The sequence below is a fragment of the Castanea sativa genome, chromosome 8 (genome assembly GCF_040712315.1).
Source record: "Castanea sativa cultivar Marrone di Chiusa Pesio chromosome 8, ASM4071231v1".
Classification (NCBI taxonomy): Eukaryota; Viridiplantae; Streptophyta; class Magnoliopsida; order Fagales; family Fagaceae; genus Castanea; species Castanea sativa.
In genome coordinates, this window is record NC_134020.1 from 37,355,868 (window position 1) to 37,376,556 (window position 20,689).

The window sequence follows — 20,689 nt, forward strand, 5'->3', positions numbered from 1 at the left end:
ATTTGGCACATATTTTAAACTTGTCATCACTCAATTTTTTTGTACTTTTTGTGGGACCCACTCTTCTTAAAACCACCAAACACAAAGCCAACTACGTGTTCAATTCCAAAAAATAACGCCACCCAAAAAATATAAAAAACCTATCTGCCTCTTCTTCTTCTTCTTCTTCTTCTTCTTCTCTCTCTCTCTCTCTCTCTCTCTCTCTCTCTCTCTCTCGCTGCATGGTTCGGGTTCCAATAGATAGAAAAAAGGTCCGATCGTTTTGACTCAGCTGGCAATGGGTTTGGGTGTGTTGGCCAGAGCGGCCCTAGTCAAATCGGTCATGGACTAGAAGACCATGGCTGGCCCATTTACGAGGTGCATAGATCAGTGGACTGGGTTCGAGATGACTTGTTCATTAACGGTGGTGGATGGCTTTCCACAGTGGCTGTTGATTGGTGGGTTTGGTGGTGCAATGGGTTTATGGTGTTGCTGTTGAAGTGTGGTTGTAGTCGTTTCTTTCACGATGGTGTGATGGGTTTCCACGGTGGCCAGGTTTTTTTATTTTTTTTATTTTTTATGATTGAGAAATCTGGGTTTCTTTTTTTTGGAGATTGTTTGAATTGAAAAGTTTGTGGGTATTGTTTGAATTGAAAAGTTTGTTTCTTGATTTTGGAAGGATGGAGAAGATGGTGGATATGAGCTAATGGTGGTATAGTTTACCCAAAAAAAAAAAATGCAACCAAACCCAGAAACCCAATGTGAAAAGGAAAGAAAAGAAGGAAAAAAAAAAAAACCCAAGCCCAGAAACACAGTGAAAAGGAATGGAAAAGAAAAAAAAAAAACCTTTGCAACCAAACCCAGAAACCAACGTGAAAAGGAAAGGAAAGAAAAGAAGAAAAAGAAGAAGAAGAAGAGAATAGAGAAAGGTGTGTCCTAGACCCAACATGAAAGACAAAAAAAAAAAAAAATTAATTAAAAAAAAAAGAAAAGAAAAGAAAAGAAAAGAAGATAACGTGTTTTGGAGAGAGCAAAAGGTCTGATTTTGGGACCCTCAGCGTGTGTTTAATTACCAAAATGCTATCATAACTCTATTTCCATAACTTGAAAACACACCTAAAATGTGTTTTCAGTTTCCATAACTCATCACTAAAAAATCAAAGAATTGAGTGATGGAAACAAAACTTGAAAACAAATCCAAACAGAGTTTTTTTTTTGGTGGGACCCACATATTTTGAGTTATGGGTGATAGAAACGGAGTTATGAGTTATGGAAACAGCAAATCCAAACATCCCCTAAATCACCTATCATGATTCATGCTCATGTTCCTATCTTTGCTTTTGACATCATTCTTGATGTCTTTGATTATATCTGCTCCGCAGGTCTATCCTTTCCCTGCATAAATGATGACATTCCTCTAATGCCATCGATTAGATTAAATGAATTTACCACCTTCTAATAGTTTAAATTTTTGAGATAGAATAAATTAATTATTTTCTTATAGTTTAAACTTTTGGAACAATGGTAATTTAACACCATGATCAATGGTACATGGGTAATTCTTAAAATGTTGCCTTTGAGATGGTTGACAAACCAATCAACCAAATCCTACCGAATAGCACTTTGACATCAGGAATGAAACAAAGAGCCATAAGACCTCCCCATATTCTTTTAATGAATGATCATTGAGAAGGATAAATAGTCTCTAGACTATGTGTAAGCCCAGCATATACAGGCTTGTCTCTACAATATGGGACAGTTGGACAATTACCTTAGGCCCTAAGTGAGAAAGGGCCCAATAATTTCAATCATAAATATCGTACTTTTCTATATAGCAACTTAAAATAAAATATTTATCTTATCTTTCTTTTCTTTTTCTTTTTTTTTTGAAGAGTGTTCAATGTCTAACTGGAAAATAGATTAAACTCATATTTTCTTTTTTGTTCTATTTCTATAGAAATATCTCTTGACAACCGGTCACTTATAAAGCCACCCTTTTCCCCTTCACCATTAATCTTATTATCAAAAGTTCATATATAATTGATGTGAAATTTGAAGTATTAGTTTGATTTTAACTTAATCCATATATATTTACTTGTGAATGTTGAGATTATGGTTTATTCTAATGTTTATTTTATTAAAAAATAGAAATGCTAATACTAATGTTAAATTTTAGTGGGTTCTAGCTAACTCAATTAATAAAGTCTCTAATGGCTGAATAAGAGATCCGTGATTTAATCCCCACCTACACCAAAAACTTATTGGTGTCTTGGTCTGATGATAAAAAGTTATTATCAGAAGCAAACACTATAGGTTGAAACTCTCTTTTAATTTTTTTAAAATAATTTTAGTTATATTATATCGCAAATTACACTTTACACTCTAAACTTTTAGAATGCACAATTAACATCCTAAACTATAACTCACATTACATTTTATACCTGCCATCAATTCTACCGTTATTTTGGATGACATCACGTGAAAAGCCCCAATTGCCCCTCTTCTTAATTTCTTAAAAACAAATAAAAATTTTCATTTTATCACTCTAAACTATATTTACACTCTAAACTTTGGTTTTCCATCTAAGATAACGACAAAATTAACAGTGGGGTGCAAAATGTAACATAAGTCATAATTTAGGGTGCAAATCATGCATTCTAAAAGTTTAGGGGGAAAATTATAATTTTGAATACAATTTAGGGTAGTAAAATTGTAATTACCCCATAATTTTATATTGTAGATGACATTTCTCTTAAATCTCTACTAGATATGAAAAAACAAATATACATATATATATATATATATATATATATATAATTAATCAATTAATTGAATCTTAACAAGGATCTATTAATAAATTTTCTGCTAATAATAAACAATAACTAAAAATTTAGGTGAAATAATAGATGGTTTGTATTTATTCTCAGAACAAAAAGTTCAAAAATAAACTTTACGAATAGAAGAAAAATACTCTAATTATTGACAAACTAAATCATATAAAAAGTCCTTCTCAAAAAAATCAAATAAATAGATAAGTTTCTTTTGTAAAAACATGTATTGCTTATAGAAATTTATGTTACAGTTCCTTTTATATAAAATTTTTTTTTTCAAATTTAAAATTATTAAAATTCCACCTAACGCATTTGTTGTCTCTATTAAATCCCCAATGCATTCTCTTTGGTTGGAAGCTTATTTTTCATAGCCAACCAACCAAAAAAGGAATTCCTAGGGATGGTGGAGTCAAACCAAAACAACTTGCACCAAATTAGTGTGAGACCCTCCTAGATTTTCCTTCAATGTGTTTGCATAACTATATCTATAGGAAGATTACCATCATGCTCAATATTTCTATTTCTCAAAGAATTAGTCAACTCACATCTACATATATATATTTCAATGAATTGGTCAAGCCAAATCTACATTTATATCTCAAAGATTAGTCTGGTTACAATATATTGAGGGTTGATGTGACTCATTATACCACGCGCAATACACAATTAAAGTAAGTACAAATATTTGAGTTCCAATTCATTCAATTGATAAAATCTCTGATGGCTAAATAAGAAATTTGGAGTTTAATTCCCACCAACACCAAAAAGTGACTGGTGTTTTGGTCTGATAATAAGAAGCTATTATCAGGAGCGAACGTGGTAAGTTGAAACTCTCACAAAAAAAAGTATAAAAATTAGTATGACTTATACTTTCCTCAAGTAATTACACAGCACCTCTTAGATCCTTTGTGTAATGTTTTACCTTTGCTTTGATCAATTGGGTTATTACACTCACTCTTATTGTGTAATGTTCCACTTTTGCTTAGATCGATTGGGTTATTACTTACTACACTCACTCTTGATTAACACTTCATAAAACCTACTTTACAAATTGAATGCCATGTATCCTCAGTCAAATAGGAAAGAAAATTTAGAGAATTTGGGCATCCGCTCCTAATGATAACTTTTTATCATCTAACCAAGACACCAATTAGTATTTGGTATAGGCAAAGATTGAACCCCAAATCATTTATTCAACTATCAAAGGTTTTGTCAATTAAGCTAACTAGAACCCACCAGTTAAATAGAAATTTGAGTTCAAGAAAAAGAAAAGCTATCAAATATAAAGTTCAAATTTATAAAATAGTGTTGTAAAATAATTAACCTTCTTGTATGGATCCCAAAATTACTTACTTTTACAAGTCGGGACTCGGGAAGACTCCTGTTAAATACTTAATTTAATATATCATGTTAAATGTAATATTTATTACATCATCTAACCCAAAATCTTAAAAATTAAGATTTGGATCTAGTTATGTGGAACTTTCCACTCACACACCGAATACAAAATTAGTGTATTCTCTCATTCTTTACAAACAAATAGTTGTAAGCCCGTAGCATTTTTTAATTGTATTGTGTCCTTCAAATATGGGATGTATTTGATTTTGACCCCTTGATTTTAAAATTTTTTAATTCAATGCATTAAATTTCAAAATGCGAATAATTTTTTCCCTAGTCTATTTCCTGTCAAATTCTTGCTTACATGGCCAACAAAACATCGAGTGGCTTTCTGATGTAGCATTTTTTAGTTAACATCGGTATTGGTCAATTGTATTTCGGTCCTTTAAACACGGGATCAGTTCAATTTTGGCCTCTCATTCTGCCCTTTATAAATACCATGGATTTGAAACTTGAACCGTTCATTAAACCGAAAAAAGAAAATGTCCAAAATTTTTGAGGTCGGATTGAGGGTTGAACTGTGATGACGTCATAAATTATTTAATAATAAAATAAAAACAAATATTAGGAAAAAAAAAAGCGAAAATGCACTTTTTGTCCCTACATTTTGGGTCAATTCCCATTTTAGTCCTAAAATTGATTTCGTTGCAAATTTCATCCCTAAACAAAGAAAATCATTTTTAAAATGGTCCCTGCCGTCAACCTACTGACAGAAACCTCTTACGTGGCAGACAGAATGCCCTGCTTGCTGACGTGACTATTAAAATATTATTAAAAATAATTATTTGTCATTTTTAAATGCCATGTCAGTATTTAAAATTTATATAAAAAAGAAATTAAATTTAAAAAAAAAACCCTTAAATCTAATTTAATTTTTTTTTAAATATTACTTATCATTATTAATTTTCACAAGATCATTACACTTGTTCTTCATGTTCTTCACAATCAAACCCAGCAATGAAGAACTCAAACCCAGATTACAAGAGCACAAACCCACAACCAATAACTTCAACCCAGATCACAACAACACAAATGAAAAAAGAAAAAAAAAATTGAAATCAAACACAGACCCAGATTACAACAACACAAATAAATTAAAACAGAGATCAAAAAATTTCTTCATGTTCTTCAACATGTTCTTCATTTTACAACTTGTTATTTCTGTTCTTCCCAAATCAAACCCAACATCCAAGAACTCAAACCCATCACAAGAACACCAAAGAAAAGAAAAAACAAATTACCACTTCTCACTCTTTCATTGATGAACCCAAGCTCTCCCATTCATTCCTAACAAGAACAACTCTCTCGGTCTCAAGACCCAAACGACATGACCACTCAAAATCAAGATCAACTCTCATGGTCTTAAGACCCAAATAGCATGACCCACAAGACAAACCCCAGCAAGACCAAAACAGAATGACCGATCTGAAGAAGAGCACCGCCACTTTGGTGGTGGAGGTGGACTCGCTGGGGTTGGCAGAGGAGAGAAAGGCTGATCTGACCCACCACGCATCACTGATTTGACCCACCACGCAAAGCCAAAAGACCTTAGACAGAGAGATCGGAGAGAATATCCAACAGCCCAGATCCACCGAGGCTCGTCACCTCCACCATCCAGATCTTCCTTCGGCTTGTTCCCTCCACCACCCAGTCCATCGTCTTGTTCAGCCCAGATCAATATCTTCCTTTTTTTTTTTCTTTTTGGTTTTTGGCTTCAGGTGTTCTTGATGAGAGGAGGAAAGTTTGAGTTGTTTTTTGGCCTTTGTTCTTGTTGATTAGAGAAAGGGAGGAGGAAGATGATTTTGGTATTGTTTAGATTTGTAATAAAAAGACAATTGAAGCTAGTTGTTCTCTGAAATGAGAAACGTCGAGCTTTTTGAATTTTCTAATTAATTTAATTAGATTAATAAAAAAATCGATTAAAACTAAAAAAGTAAAATTTTTGTTTTTTTAAAATTAAATTAAAATTAAGGAATTAAAATTTTTTTGTTTTAATTTTTTATTAATTAAAATGCTAATGTGATATTTAAAAATGCTAAATAATTATTTTTAATAATATTTTAATGGCCACATCAGCGCCATGTCAACAAGCAGAGCATTCCGTCTGCCACGTAGGAGGTTTCCGTCAGTGGGTTGATGGCATGGACCATTTTAAAAACAATTTTCTTTTTTTAGGGATGAAATTTGCAACGAAATCAATTTTGGGACCAAAATGAAAATTGACCCAAAATATAAAGATGAAAAGTGCATTTTCATCGAAAAAAAAAACTATAAAAATGAATAATCTTGATTTAAAAATATAGAGAAATTAAATAATAATGTGCAAATTATATTGACATATTTTATTATTAATTTTTATATAATACTTTCATGTAAATAAGTCCTTCAAGATAATATATAAAAAAATATCTAAAGTTCACAACTCATAAGATATAAGATCTTAGTGAGCGGGGTTGGCCAAGTGGTTGAGCACTTGGTCTCAAAGTGGCTGTATGGGGTTTGACTAGGAGCTCCCTAGTTCAAGTCCCGGCAACAGCACTTTGAAACAAACTCCCTGGGCCAGCGATTTACCCCGTTATGGGCTCACCCGTCGCGAACAGTGATTAGTCTCTGGTTGAAAGCTTTGAGGATACACTGTGGGCAACCAAAAAAAAAAAAAAAGATCTTAGTGAGCAGTGAGCACGTCACTAATCACTAGCCCTTCAGGCCAAGTATTAGACCTGGCTTCTTAAGTTTAAAAATAATTTTAACAAATGATGAGAAAAGACTTGCCTTTTAAATTTGAAAATAATTAAAACAAATAAAGAGAAAGTTAATTCATTCCCACTGTCACGTTTCCCAAACAATCTGAATCTGATAGGTGATCATTTCTTCAAGTCTTTAATTAGCTTTTCTTCTTCCCAACATATGCTTCTTAGTCTTCAACTCTCACTTTTCAGTCTCAACGTATGCTTCTCAGTCTCCATCTCCTTCTTCTCATTTTTCAGTCTCTACTACACACACTTCATCTTTCCTAGTTTTTCAAACACAAAGTAAAGCAACAAATTATTTCTCTCTCACAGCTTCACCCTTCACTTACTTTGCCTCTTTCTCTCCTTCTCACTCTTTCTTCTCTGAAGAATATATCCAGCAAACAGGTAGTTGCTCTCCATGAAGACCCAATCTACTTTTTCTTCTTTTTTCTCTTTTTTCCATTTTCTTTGAGAAATTTTCTAAAAAGAAGAAAACGGAAAACCCACTTCCAGTTTAGAAAACCGCATGGTTTGACCGCGGTTCGAGAGGTTCGCAGCCAAAATACAATTTCTGGTTTTATAAGTTTAAAAAATCAGAATGATGACCGGTTGCCGGTTATTCCAGTCTGACAGTATGGTCCGATCCGGATTTCAAAATCATGGAATATACTCGTAATGGTTGCACGTGCAACCCCATGACTGAGAAAATTTAAGATATAATTTTTTTTGAAGTAGTATCAAACCATATATTTAAATTTAGAACACTCATTTAACACTATCTATTTAGTATGATAATTTTTTAGGAGAAGGTATTTTATATCAAATGATACCATGTCATTAGTATCAAAATTCAATAAGTATGAGACATGTCAGCAAAAAATAATTAACCCACTAACAATTGAAAGATATGTGTTAGTGGATAATTATTTTTGCACACATGTCTCTGGTTTATTGGATTTTGACATAGATGACATGATATCATTTCATATAAAATACTTTTTCATTTTGTAGAACCCATTTACTAAAGACAGTACATATCTACTCACAAAAAAATTCCACTAAGAATGATAATAAATGTCATTATCTTCCAACAATAGACAACCAAGAATTAATAAAACATTGTCACAATATTTAAATTTTCGTAATAAATGATGACTGATAGGCCAAAAATGTATTGACCCTCTTGTGATAAATTAACTAATTAATTAGCCAAGTGAATTAATTAATCCGCCAAGTGAATTAATTAATCCAATTAAAATGCAAGACGCGTGGTAGCACAAACAAATCACCAACTAAGTTAATATGCAGCGGAAAATAAAGTTGACACAATGATTTGTTTACAAATGGGAAAAACTATCGAGACAAAACCCCACCGGGTGAATTTAAGGTCACCATTTCTGAGAATCCACTGTTATCACAACAGGCAATTACAAGTAAAGGAATCCCAGTACCTTATACCAACCTACAGTTGAACCCTTACCCTAACACACAATTTGACCTGTTCTGTAGTGACAATCTCTCATTTTCAATGCACGGCTTCCAACACGTGACTAACCAATCGATGCGCAGATCCTAGTACGCGGCTTACTCACCAACTTAAGAAAGATGTTGGCTGAAAAGTTCTTCAGTTCATCAACACAATGAAGATCATGAAGCTCCTTGGTCACAAAATCCAACGGCATACAAACACAGCAGTTTCTTCAAGAGAAAGATGAACTAGGGCAAATTCTGTCTCTGGTCACAATTTTTATTAACAAAACTTTGTTCTACACTCATGTAACCTTTGACAGCCCTTAAAATCATCTTTATATATGTTTAGGGTTGTGAGAAAAGAAAGCCTAAATATGTACACACGGATTGGAGTGAAATCATATCTGAAAAGCTGATTTTCATAAATCTCAATAGAGGTATCTATCGAGCAGCTGTCGAGTATCAGGCTAAAGCAGCCTTTTAAACCTCAATAGATGCTATCTGTCGAGTTAGCTGTTGAGTTTTAAAATCTAGCACTTTTTTACTTGTTTCTTAGACAGATTGGCATGGCTTTAACACTTAGACTTGAACTCTTATTCCTTGAAGTATTAAAAACATCCTAAATCTACCCAATTACAAGTAAAGAACGTTTTGTCAAAAGATTAGTCAATTCTAAATGACACATGTTCTTAACATGATTCTCATATGTCCTAACAATCTCCACAAACAAATGAACATATGAGAGAAGTCATAAATCACTCAACTCATACTCACTTGTTGAATACAATAAAATTTATCATAACACAAACTCTTGAAAAACTTTGCAAGACGAGAGTTCATGACAAGAGAGTCTTTGACAACCTGTATTTCTGAAACACTTTAAACAAAACTCATCACGACATCTTAGTGTGAAACAGAAATAAAAGATTGCATACAAATAATAAGAAGCATGTGCATAAAGAGAGAAAAGAAACAACACATGTAAGGATATGTGAAAATGTAATAACAACCTCAATATATATATCAATAATGAGTACAAGGTTTGCTATCACAATTTAAAAAAAAATGTATCTAAAAAGAAAGAAAAGAAAATATACAAAAAGTCCTCACTACATCCCTCAAAAACAAAGACACTCCCCTTAACAAAAATATCTCCTATACTAACTCTCCCCCTAAGTACATGACTACTCTCATACCTAAAACTACTCTTCTTTTTTGTCACAAATGACAAAGGGTAAATCACTGAGAAGCAGTCATCTCCTCGTCACTCGAAAAGCTAGCACCATCATTCTCATTAGCATCACCACCATCAGAGTCACCACCATTGTCCTTGTCCTAAGAAGCCTCTGGAAAAGGAGAAGGAAACTCTACAAAGCCACCAAGGTGAGCTTGTCGTCGTGCAATATGACTGACATGGGTGTTCACTTGACACAACTCATTGCTGAAAGTGTCAAGGCAAGCATCCATGCACTGAAGCTGCACCATGATCGCCTCGAGGGTCACTCCATCTGATGAAGAAGAAGGAGCGGATGTGGATCGAGCTGAAGAAGCTGGAGGAGTTGCCGTCTTGGTCCATGGCCGCTTCGATCGAAGCTGGGCCTCACTTCATCTAACAGTCGCCTCATCAATGGCACACATGACAAAGAAGTGATCTGACATGGGAAAGGAGACAGAAGAATGGCGAAGGATCCTCGTGATAGCAGAAGAAAAGATAAGCTTATCCAGATCGCTGTATCCCTATATTCATTTATAAGGTAGAGAATGAAGTGAGAAAGGAAGTCTATAGTAAGGTCCTCTAAGTGGGATAACAAAAATTGAGCACGAGGCTCTGTGATAGAGTTATAGTGAGACAAAGGATGGAGAATGAATGTCATCACCATGTTAAGAAACCTCAGACCTTTAGCAAAGGCCAAGTAACGAGTGTTCAAACGACCACCCCAAGAAGAAGGAGTCCCACAAAATAGAGACATGAGCTCGTCTTTAGATACAGTCTTAAAACGATCACAGCCGGGGTAGTCAGGATGCGCTACCCTTAGTACGTGTAACACATTGGATACAAGATCCGGAGTGACTACAATGTGCGTACCTCGAACACAAGTGACAAAAAGAGGTACTAAATAATCAAATTCATGCATATTGGAGTAAAATTCATGTATGATCATGGAGGGACAAGTGACTAGGACGTTACACAGTGACTCATAACCCTTCTGTAGATAACAGTAGGAAGGTCAATATCAGAAAAGTTCGATAAAATGACTTGGCGTTTTGAATGAATGCCTCATCTAGAAAAGTTTGATAAAATGACTTGGCGTTTTGAATGAATGCCTTGTCTAGAAAAGTTCTCCGAAAAGTCCTTACAGGCTTTCTCATCATGGAACCGAACATGAAAAGGGGTAGAATCAGAAGTAGATGCCCTGGAATAAATAGGATTCCAGGACAGAGTGGACTTACGTTTAAGTGCCATGATGCAGACTAATCGAAAGAAGGATTCGCAGGTACCTTGTAAGATGGCCTGTCTCACAAAGTACTCGCGAAATACAGCCTGGCACTTGACTCTTCAGTTTCTAGCATGTGCTTCTAACGTGGCCTTTTCGTGGGAACCTTTACTAACAAACTTCTTGTGAGCTAGTTGTGAAACTACATTGATCTTCATTACGTGCTTGATTCTTTACCAACTAAATACTAAACTCTATTATGACATATGTGAATTATGTTAGGAACATATGTCATGTAGAATTGGCTAATTCTTTGACAAAACGCACCTTACTTATAATTTGGTAGATCTAGGATGTGTTTAATACTTCAAGAAACAAGGTTTTAAGTCCAAGTGTTAAAACCATGCAAGTCCGTCCAAGAAGCAAGTGAAGAAGTGTTGGATTTTAAATCTCAACAGCTAGCTTGAAAGCTAGCATCTATCGAGGTTTAAAAAGCAGCTTTTTCCCGATGCTCAACAGTTGCTCGATAGATACATTATTTATTGAGAATTATGAAAATAAGTTTTTTAGATCTAATCTCACTTCAATCCGTGTGTACATGTTTAGGTTTTCTTTTCTCACAACCCTAAACATATATAAGGATTATTTTAAGGGTTGTAAAATGTTGCGTAAGCATAAGGCAAAATTTATTTCATACAAATTGTGACCGGAGACATAATTTGCCCTAGTTCATCTTTTTCTTGAAAAAGATGTTGCGTTTGTACGCCGTTGGGTTTTGTGACCAAGGAGTTTCGTGATCTTTATTATGTTGATAAACTAAAGAACTTTGTAGCCAACATCTTTCTCAAGTTGGTGAGTAAGCCGCAAACTAGGATCCGCGAATCGATTGGTTAATCACGTACTGGGAGTTGTGCATTGGAGGTTTTCCCTATTTGCAAACAAATCACCGTGTCGACTTTATTTTTTACTACATATTTAACTTAGTTGGTAATTTTTTTTATGCTACCATGAATTTTGAATGTTAATTGAATTAATTAATTAACTTGGCTAATTCAATTGGTTAATTTATCACAAGAGGTCAATACATTCTTGGCCTATCAAGTGGTATTAGAGCAGGCACAATCTGATCAGAGTTAATCTATGCTGTGTGATCCATTGACCCATGCTGTCATGGATAGAGGACAATCATTGATTATACCTCCTTTATTTGATGACACTAACTATGCTTACTGGAAAGTATGCAGAAGAACTTTCTTGCAGTCATTAGATGAAAATGTGTGACAAGTTGTGGAGATAGGCAGGTCTAAGCCAAAGGAAGCGCCGAGTGATTGGGATGGTGCTAAGATCAAGGTGGATAACTTCAAACGTAGGGCATTGAACACTTTATTCAGTGTAGTCACAAATGAGGAGTTCAAGAAGATATCCTTCATTGAAACTGTGAAGGAAGCATGAACCATTCTTTAGACAACCTATGAGGGAACCAAGGCTGTCAAGGATTCGAAACTTTAGAGGCTCACTACAAGCTTCGAAGAGATAAAGATGGAGGAGGATGAGTCGTTCGATGAGTTTTATGCCAAGCTCAAGGACATAGTGAACTCAGCCTTTAATCTTGGAGAAACCATTCCAAAACCAAAGATTGTTAAAAAGGTGCTCAGATCTCTACCTGAGAGATTTCATGCCATGATCACCGCAATTGAGGAATCAAAGGATATTGACAAAATTCCATTGACAGAGATGGTTAGCAATCTGCAGACCTATGAGTTGGGTTTGGCAAGGATTGGGAAATCTAGTAAGGGTAAGAGCATAGCATTAAAGGCCAAGAGCAGTGACACGGATGAGTCTTCTGACGATGAAGATTTTAAGATGAAATCCTATATCACAAGGCAGTTCAAAAAGTTTATGAAGAATGTGAATGGTAAAAGATTTGACAAAGACTGCAAGCAATCCGGTTCGTCACAGTTCAAGAGTCAAGACAAAGGGATGAAAGATACTAGGGATGGTGGTTAGTACACTGTTCTCTTAGAACCTAAATGTTTTAGATGTCAAGGGTTTGGACATATGAAATAAGAGTGCCCTACATATCTCAATACCATTGGGAAAAGCAAGGAACTTACTGCTACATTGAGCGACATCGAACCTAAGGATGATTTGGAAAATGAGGATGATGGAATCTTGAATGCCTTCACTACCACTGTAAATGTTACTGAGGGGATTGTTAAAGATGTGGATGAAGAAGAGGACTTGGTGGAGTCTAAGTTTGAAAAGAGGTATGGGCAAGATGACATCCACACAGTTTATGCAAAATTATACAAAGTCTACGAAAAGCATGAGAAGTTGTATAGGTTGGCCACCAAGAAACTCAGTGATGTGGAGCTTGAGCGAGAAGAAATCTCCACAAAGTTTGATGAAGCTAATCAAACCATTGGAGTACTGAGATTTTTTAATAATTTCTTGGCTAAGAAGACCAAGAAGCTTGAAGCGGAACTATTTCAAGTTAGAGCTCCGCTGGAGAGGACTTCAAGTGTAAAGCTTGATGAGATGCTTAGTTTACAGAAATCTGCTTCTAATCGAACCAGTTTTGGGGTATGATTTCTCTTCTCCTAGTATTGCTTCCTTTAGTACTATTGTTTTTGTTTCTCTTGCTAATAATGTTGAATTTGAGAACACTGATGTCAAAATTGTTTTAGCTAGTGAGAACATAGACAAGGTATATATATTTTAGGAGAACCCTCTAAGCTTGATAAGAAAGAGACTAAAAACCCTAGAGCTAAGAAGGGTAATACTCAAAAGTATAAACAAAAGAAGCAGCATCTCTGTCATCACTATGGAGCAAACAGGCATACTTGACCTAATTGCCATAAGTGCCTAGCCATTCAACAAAGCAACAATATGATCTCTTTAGGAAACCAGAATCAGTTTCCATCATCTTTTGCTCCTCTTGGAGATCTACTCAAAGCTCTCATGTTCCTTTTGAACTTGAACGGTTTTAATACTTCCACCTCACCATCGGATCAAGGGTTCGCTAAACGGAAAAGTTCTTCCAATGTGTGGAAGGAAAAAAGCTCTAACTGATTTAATCACTTTTTTGTCTCCCTCTCTTTTTGGTTATGTATTACTTGTGTGTTTTGCTTTGAGTTAGTCTAGTTTTATGCTTTACTTTATTTAACATATTTTTGTTTGTTTGTTTTTAGTTTTACTTTATTTTGGTTTTTACAAAATAAAAAAAAATAAAAAATTGAAAAATTAGAAAAATACAAAAACAGTGTGTGTTTGTGTACATTGGTACTTGTGTAGCTTGGATGACTATTGAAACAAAGTTTTCTAAACTTTGTATCTTTTGTAGCTTAGATGAGCATCTCTATGCACAACTAAGCAAGTGAGCTTTGTGGCTCGTGTTTGTGATGAGTAAGATTAGGTAATCTTTTGTACTTAATACTCGTATCATTCTTTTTGACGGGAAGGACTAGAAAATCCTAAGAGAAAGGCATAAATAATCATCTCACTATTGTTGCCTACCAATCATGAAATGACATCTGTATGCTTCGGCATAGCAAAAGTGCAATGTCAAAAGCTTAACATCATTGGGTATTTTTTTTCTCTCTTATGTGCCCATGCATGATATGCCTAAAAAGAAAATATGCAAAGAAAAATTAAAGCAAAAATAATTAAAATGGTTTATACATGATTACAAGAGTGTCTTCTTGGAGATGTAGGAGTTATGTACCTCGAAGGTGATAGTCCTCATCAAGTAATTATGATTGTGTGTGAGTTAAATTTGATTTGCTCATATCTTAAATTGTCATAACATGTAGACACTTATGAAATCTTGCGATATTTTTCACACACAACATGCAATATTTTTTGCTACTTTTGATACATGTGCAGGTACAATGTGATTTGGTCATCACAAGGAATACATGTGTTAGTGTATGCTCATTAAACTATCTTGACTTGTTTTTGAATATAAAATTGGTTAGACTTGTTTAGTGTGTGTGTGTGTGTGTGTGTTTTTTTTTTTGGATCTAAATGCTTGACATTTTTCTTGTTGAGAGATGATTTTAAGAGCTTAAAATGTTGATTGGATCTTTGGTTTAGTAGCATCTTTGATTGCATTCATGTTTGTATTTTTCTCTTCTTTGAAAAACTATTTTTGAGCAATCTCGATAGCTTCTCAATACCTCTCGACAGCTAGGCTATCTATCGATCCTTTTGAGCTTTTTTTCTCGATAGCTGTTATCGCAATTTCGATCCATCGAGATTTTTGAGATTTGGTCTCAATAGCTTCTTGACAACTTCTCGATCCATCGAGGAAGTTTTTGTATGCTTGATAAATTTTCGATAGCTTCTCGATCCATCGAGGTCTCTTTGCTATGGACACCACTTGATAGCTTCTCAATAGCTCTTTTTGTCAAATTCTAATTCTCGACACCTCTCGATACCTGCCGATCCATCGAGTTGCGTATTTGTCTATATATAGGGTCAATGTGAATTTCTCTCATTTCTCCCCGATCTTTCGATAGAACTTGTCTCCTTACCTTCCCAAACTCATCTCTCTCTCTCTCTCTCTAAACTTCAAACCTAGAAGCTTTTCGGCCTAAAGATCTTCTTTTTCCTCTGGTATGATCTCATTTCACTCATCTTATCATGCATTTCATCTTTTTTACCTAACCTTTGGGATTTTTTTGAAAATTTGGGGTTTTTCAAAATTGACGAGTTTTTCACAAAATTTTTGGGTTGGTTTCCGTTTAAATCATCATGCATTGCATCATATTTTCATTTTAACAATGATTCATGCATTTTTAGATGTGTGTTTACTTTGTTGCAAGCTTGTGTGCTAAAGGTTTGGATTGGGCTGAGCCTATGGTGTTTTTATTGTTTCATGTCACATGTTCATGCATTTCTCATGCATACGTACCAATTTTGTTTCTATCATATTAATACTAAATGTGTTTGGTGCTTTTCTGTGTGTTTCTCTCTCTCTCTCTCTCTCTCTCTCTCTCTCTCTCTCTCTCTCTCTCTCTCTCTCTCTCTCTCTCGTTAGTTACTCTATGACACCTAAACGAAAATCTACTCCATCCCGGAACCCTCTTCATTCCAGGGCATCTTCCTCTCATTCTACTCCTTCACATGTCAGGTCCTGTGATGATAAAGCCCGTAAGGACTTTTCGGAGAACTTTTCTCAATGCGGGATTCATTTGAAACGCCAAGTTGCTCTATTGGATTTTTCTGATACTGACCTTCCCACTGTCATCTACAATAGGGGTTGGGATGCACTTTGTGGCATCCTGGTCACTTGTCCTTCCATGATCAAACAAGATTTTTACTCCAACATGCATGGATTTGACTATTCTGCACCTCATTTCTTCACTTGCGTTCGAGGTACGTGCATTCGAAGTGCTACACGTACCAAGGGTAATGCACCCTGACCACCCCAGCTGTGATTGTCTTAAGACTGTGTCTAAAGACGAGCTCATGTCTCTATTCTATGAGATACCTTCATCTTGGAGTGGTCATCAAAACACCCCTTGCTCAACCTTTGCTAAAGGTCCAAGATTCCTTAACATGGTGATGACATTCATTCTACATCCATTGTCTCACTATAACTCTATCACAGAGCCTTGTGCTTGTTTTTTGCTATCCCTCTTAGAGGATCTTTCTATAGATTTCCCTTCTCACTTCATTCTATCCCTTATAGATGTCTATAAGGATACGACTACTCGTGATAAGCTTATCTTTCGTTTGGCTATCACGCGGATCATTCGCCATTTTTCTGTCTCTTATCCCGAGTCGAACCACTTCTTCGTCATGTGTGCCATTGACGCTGCTACCGTTAGACGGAGTGAGGCTCAGCTTCAACCGAAGCGGCCATGGACTGAAATGGCTACTCCTTCGGCTTCTTCAGCTCCATCCACATCCGCTCTTTCTCCTTCCACGGATGGTGTGACCTTTAATGCGATCATGGCGTAGCTTCAGTGTATGGATGCTCGCCTTGACACTCTTAGTGATGAGTTATGTCAGGTGAACACTCGTGTCAGTCGTATTGCACGACGACAGGCTCGCCTTGGTGGCTTCGTAGAGCCTCCCTCTCCTTCTCCAAAGACATTTGAGGAAGAGGATGATGATGGTGACTCTGATGGTGGTGATGCTGAGGATGAGGATGCTAACTTTTCTAGTGACAATGAGATGACTGCTTGGATTAGTTGCCCTTTGTCATTTGTGACAAAAAGGAGGAGTAGTTTTGAGATGTGAGTAGTCATGTATTTAGGGGGAGAGTTAGCATAGGACATTTTGGTGATAGGGGGAATGCTTATATTTTGAGGGATGTAGTGAGGTTATTATGTATTTTATTTTCTTTCTTTTACTTTTACCTTATGTATACCGATCTTGTGACCATTTGACATACATTGTATTTATCTTTTGATATATATGTGTGTGTGTGTGTGTGTGTGCCAATTAAATATCTCATGACTCGCTCAATAGCTAGCCAATGATCTTTACTAGGCTTGCTAGTAAACCTGCTTAACACTCCTACTACATATGCAATATCAGGTCGAGTACAATCAGTAGCATAACGCAAACTACCAATGATGCTAGCATAATCCTTTTGATTAAAAATCTCATCATCATTATTCACAGGAAATAAATGAACACTAGAATCAAAAGGAGTAGCTACACTTTTGTGATCATGAAAATTATATTTTCTCAATATTTTATAAACAAAATGTGATTGATCAAGATATATTCCATCACATGTTTTTGTAATTTTCATTCCTAAAATAAAATTAGCCTCACCAAAATCTTTAATATCAAAATGGCTTTTAAGCATATTTTTTGTCTCATTTATAACATGCATATTTGAGCCAAAAATCAACATATCATCCACATAGAGACTAATAATAACATGTAAATTATTCCATGATTTAGAATAAGTACATTTATCACATTCATTTGATTTATAACCATTCTCAATCATGCAGGAATCAAACTTTTCATGCCACTGTTTAGGTGCTTGTTTTAAGCCATATAGGGATTTAGTTAACTTACATACCTTGCTTTCTTGTCCAGGCTCTACAAAGCCTTCGGGTTGATCCATATAAATCTCTTTCTCTAGGTCCCCATTTAGAAAAACAGTTTTTACATCCATTTGATGAATTTTCAAATAAAAAATTGTAGCAATAGCAATTAACAATCTAATAGATGTAATTCTTGTTACCGGAGAATATGTATCAAAGAAATCAAGATCAGTTTTTTGTTTAAAACCTTTTGCAAAATATCTATTGATCCATCCGGTTTCAACTTTTTTCTAAGGACCCATTTACAACCTATGGTCTTACAACCCGGTGGAAGATCTACTAATTTTCAAGTTTTATTAGAAATTAGAGATTCCATCTCATCATTTACAGCCTCTTTCCAAAATATAGCATCAGGTGATGTTAAAGCCTCTTTTAAATTTTGGAGATTTTCCTCAATGTTAAAAACATAATAATCAGGACCAAAATCCTTTTCAACTCTAGCTCTTTTACTCCTTCTAGGTTCCATTTCAAAATTTTCTTGATTTTGTAAATGTGAAGTAGAAGAACTAGGTTGTGACAAAATATTTTCTTTACCCCCACTATTTTTCAATTTAAAAGAAAATTTTTCTTCATGAAAAATTGCATCCCTAGATTCAAAAAATTATATTGTTTTCCAGATAAAAAAATCTATAGGCTGTACTATTAAATACATAACCAAGAAAAGCACAGGTAGTAGCTCTTATATCTAATTTAGGCATTTTAGGGTCAGTAAGCCTTACATAAGCAAGACAACCCCATACTCTCAAATATCCCAAATTTGGCTTATGTCCTTTCCACATCTCAAAAGGTGTGGTGTATGACTTTTTATGTGGCACCCTATTTAAAACATGACATGCAGTTAAAATAGCTTCACCCCAAAAATGTAAAAGTGCACCAGATTCAATTAACATGGCATTTGTTAACTCAATTAAAGTTCTATTTTTTCTTTCAGCCACACCATTAGAAGCAGGTGAATATGGTGCAGTAGTTTCATGGATAATTCCCAAAGACTGAACAAATGAGTTGAATGCACTTGATTCATACTCACGGCCTCTATCACTTCTTATTCTTTTCATTTTTCTACCGAATTGATTTTCAACTTCTTTTAAAAAATCTTGAAATTTGTCAAAAGCATCACTTTTATTTTTCAACAAATAAATAGTTGTATATTTTGAGAAATCATCAATAAAAGTGATAATATATCTATTTCCTCCACGAGTTAAAATTCTCTCAAATTCACATAAATCGGAATGAATTAACTCAAGCAATTCGGTATTTCTTACAACACTTTTATGAGGCCTTTTTGCAATCTTAGCTTGACTACAAGTTTCACATTTTTCAAAATCTTTTGACAGTCTTGGAATTAATCCTAAACTGCTCATGATTCCCACATATCTACTATTAATATGACACAAACAAGAATGCCAAAAATTAATAGAAGAAAACATATAAACTGAACTGGTAGATGCTTTATTATTCTCAACATTCAATTTAAACATTCCATCACAAGTATAACCCTTGCCCACAAATAATCCCTTTTTAGTGATTACATAATTATCAGATTCCATAGTTTGCTTGAAACCAGCCTTGTTAAGCAAAAAACTTGACATCAAATTATTCCTCATGGACGGAGTGTAAAGTACATCTTTCAATTTTAGCACACGTCTAGAAGTGAATTTCAATTCAACCTCTCCACTCCCAAGAACCTTGGTTTTGCTAGAGTCACCAAGCATAACAGTTTTTTCTTCTTCAAAAGGAGTGTACAATTTGAACCAATTTTTCTCATAGCAAACGTGCTTATTAGCACTAGAATCTGCCCACCACCCTTCAATAGATTGCACCATATTGATATTTGTAATCATAGCCACTAAAGGCTCTTCGGTTACGTTAGCCTGCGGGACAGATTCATATTTCCGAAATTTGCAAAATCGAGCAATATGCCCACTCTTGCCACAGACAAAACAGGATCTATTAAATTGATCTTGTGAAGGGGGTCATTGGTTCTTATTGTAATTTTTATTCGGGTTTCCCCTTCCTTGAGGTGTTCTATTATTGTTTTTAAAGGCTTTCTTTTTTGGCTTCAATTGACCATGTCTAGGAAAATGATTTTTGGGCATATTATTATTGGATGAAATAAGGTTTACCTTTGTGCTGAAATTACCATTGCTCTCTTGTGTCATGAGTGCATCTTGTCCTCTAGCCTCCTCCTCCACACTGATGCGAGTGATCAAAGTCTCCAAGGATGTCTCCTTTTGTTTGTGCCGCAAAGTCTTTTGGAACTCCCTCCAAGATTGTGGTAGTTTGTCAATTATGCTGACTACCACCAAATTGTCTCCAATCTTTATGGCTTCGGATCTCAATTCTGCTACAATTATTTGAAAGTCTTGTGCTTGATCCACCACCGATTTTCCATCCACCATTTGGTAACGGAAAAATCTATTAGCAGCATACTTCTTTGCACCTGCCTCCTCGGTATCATACTTGCTTTGTAAAGCTTTCTAAATTTTTTTAGCAGATTTGTAAGTTGTATCATAATAATCATAGAAATAATCGGCAAGACAATTTAATAGATAAGAGCGACAATTGTATTCATCTTTTGTATACTTATCTATTTTTTCTTGATGAAGAATACATTCTTTGTCACTCATCTCATCGGTAGGAACCTTTGACGGATTCTTCTTAGTGAGGATGTAGGCAACTTTGAGAAGGCTCAAGTAGAAGAGGACCTTTCCTTTCCACTTCTTGAAGTGGGCTCCTTTAAAGCGAAATGGCTTGTTAAGATCTCTAACAGG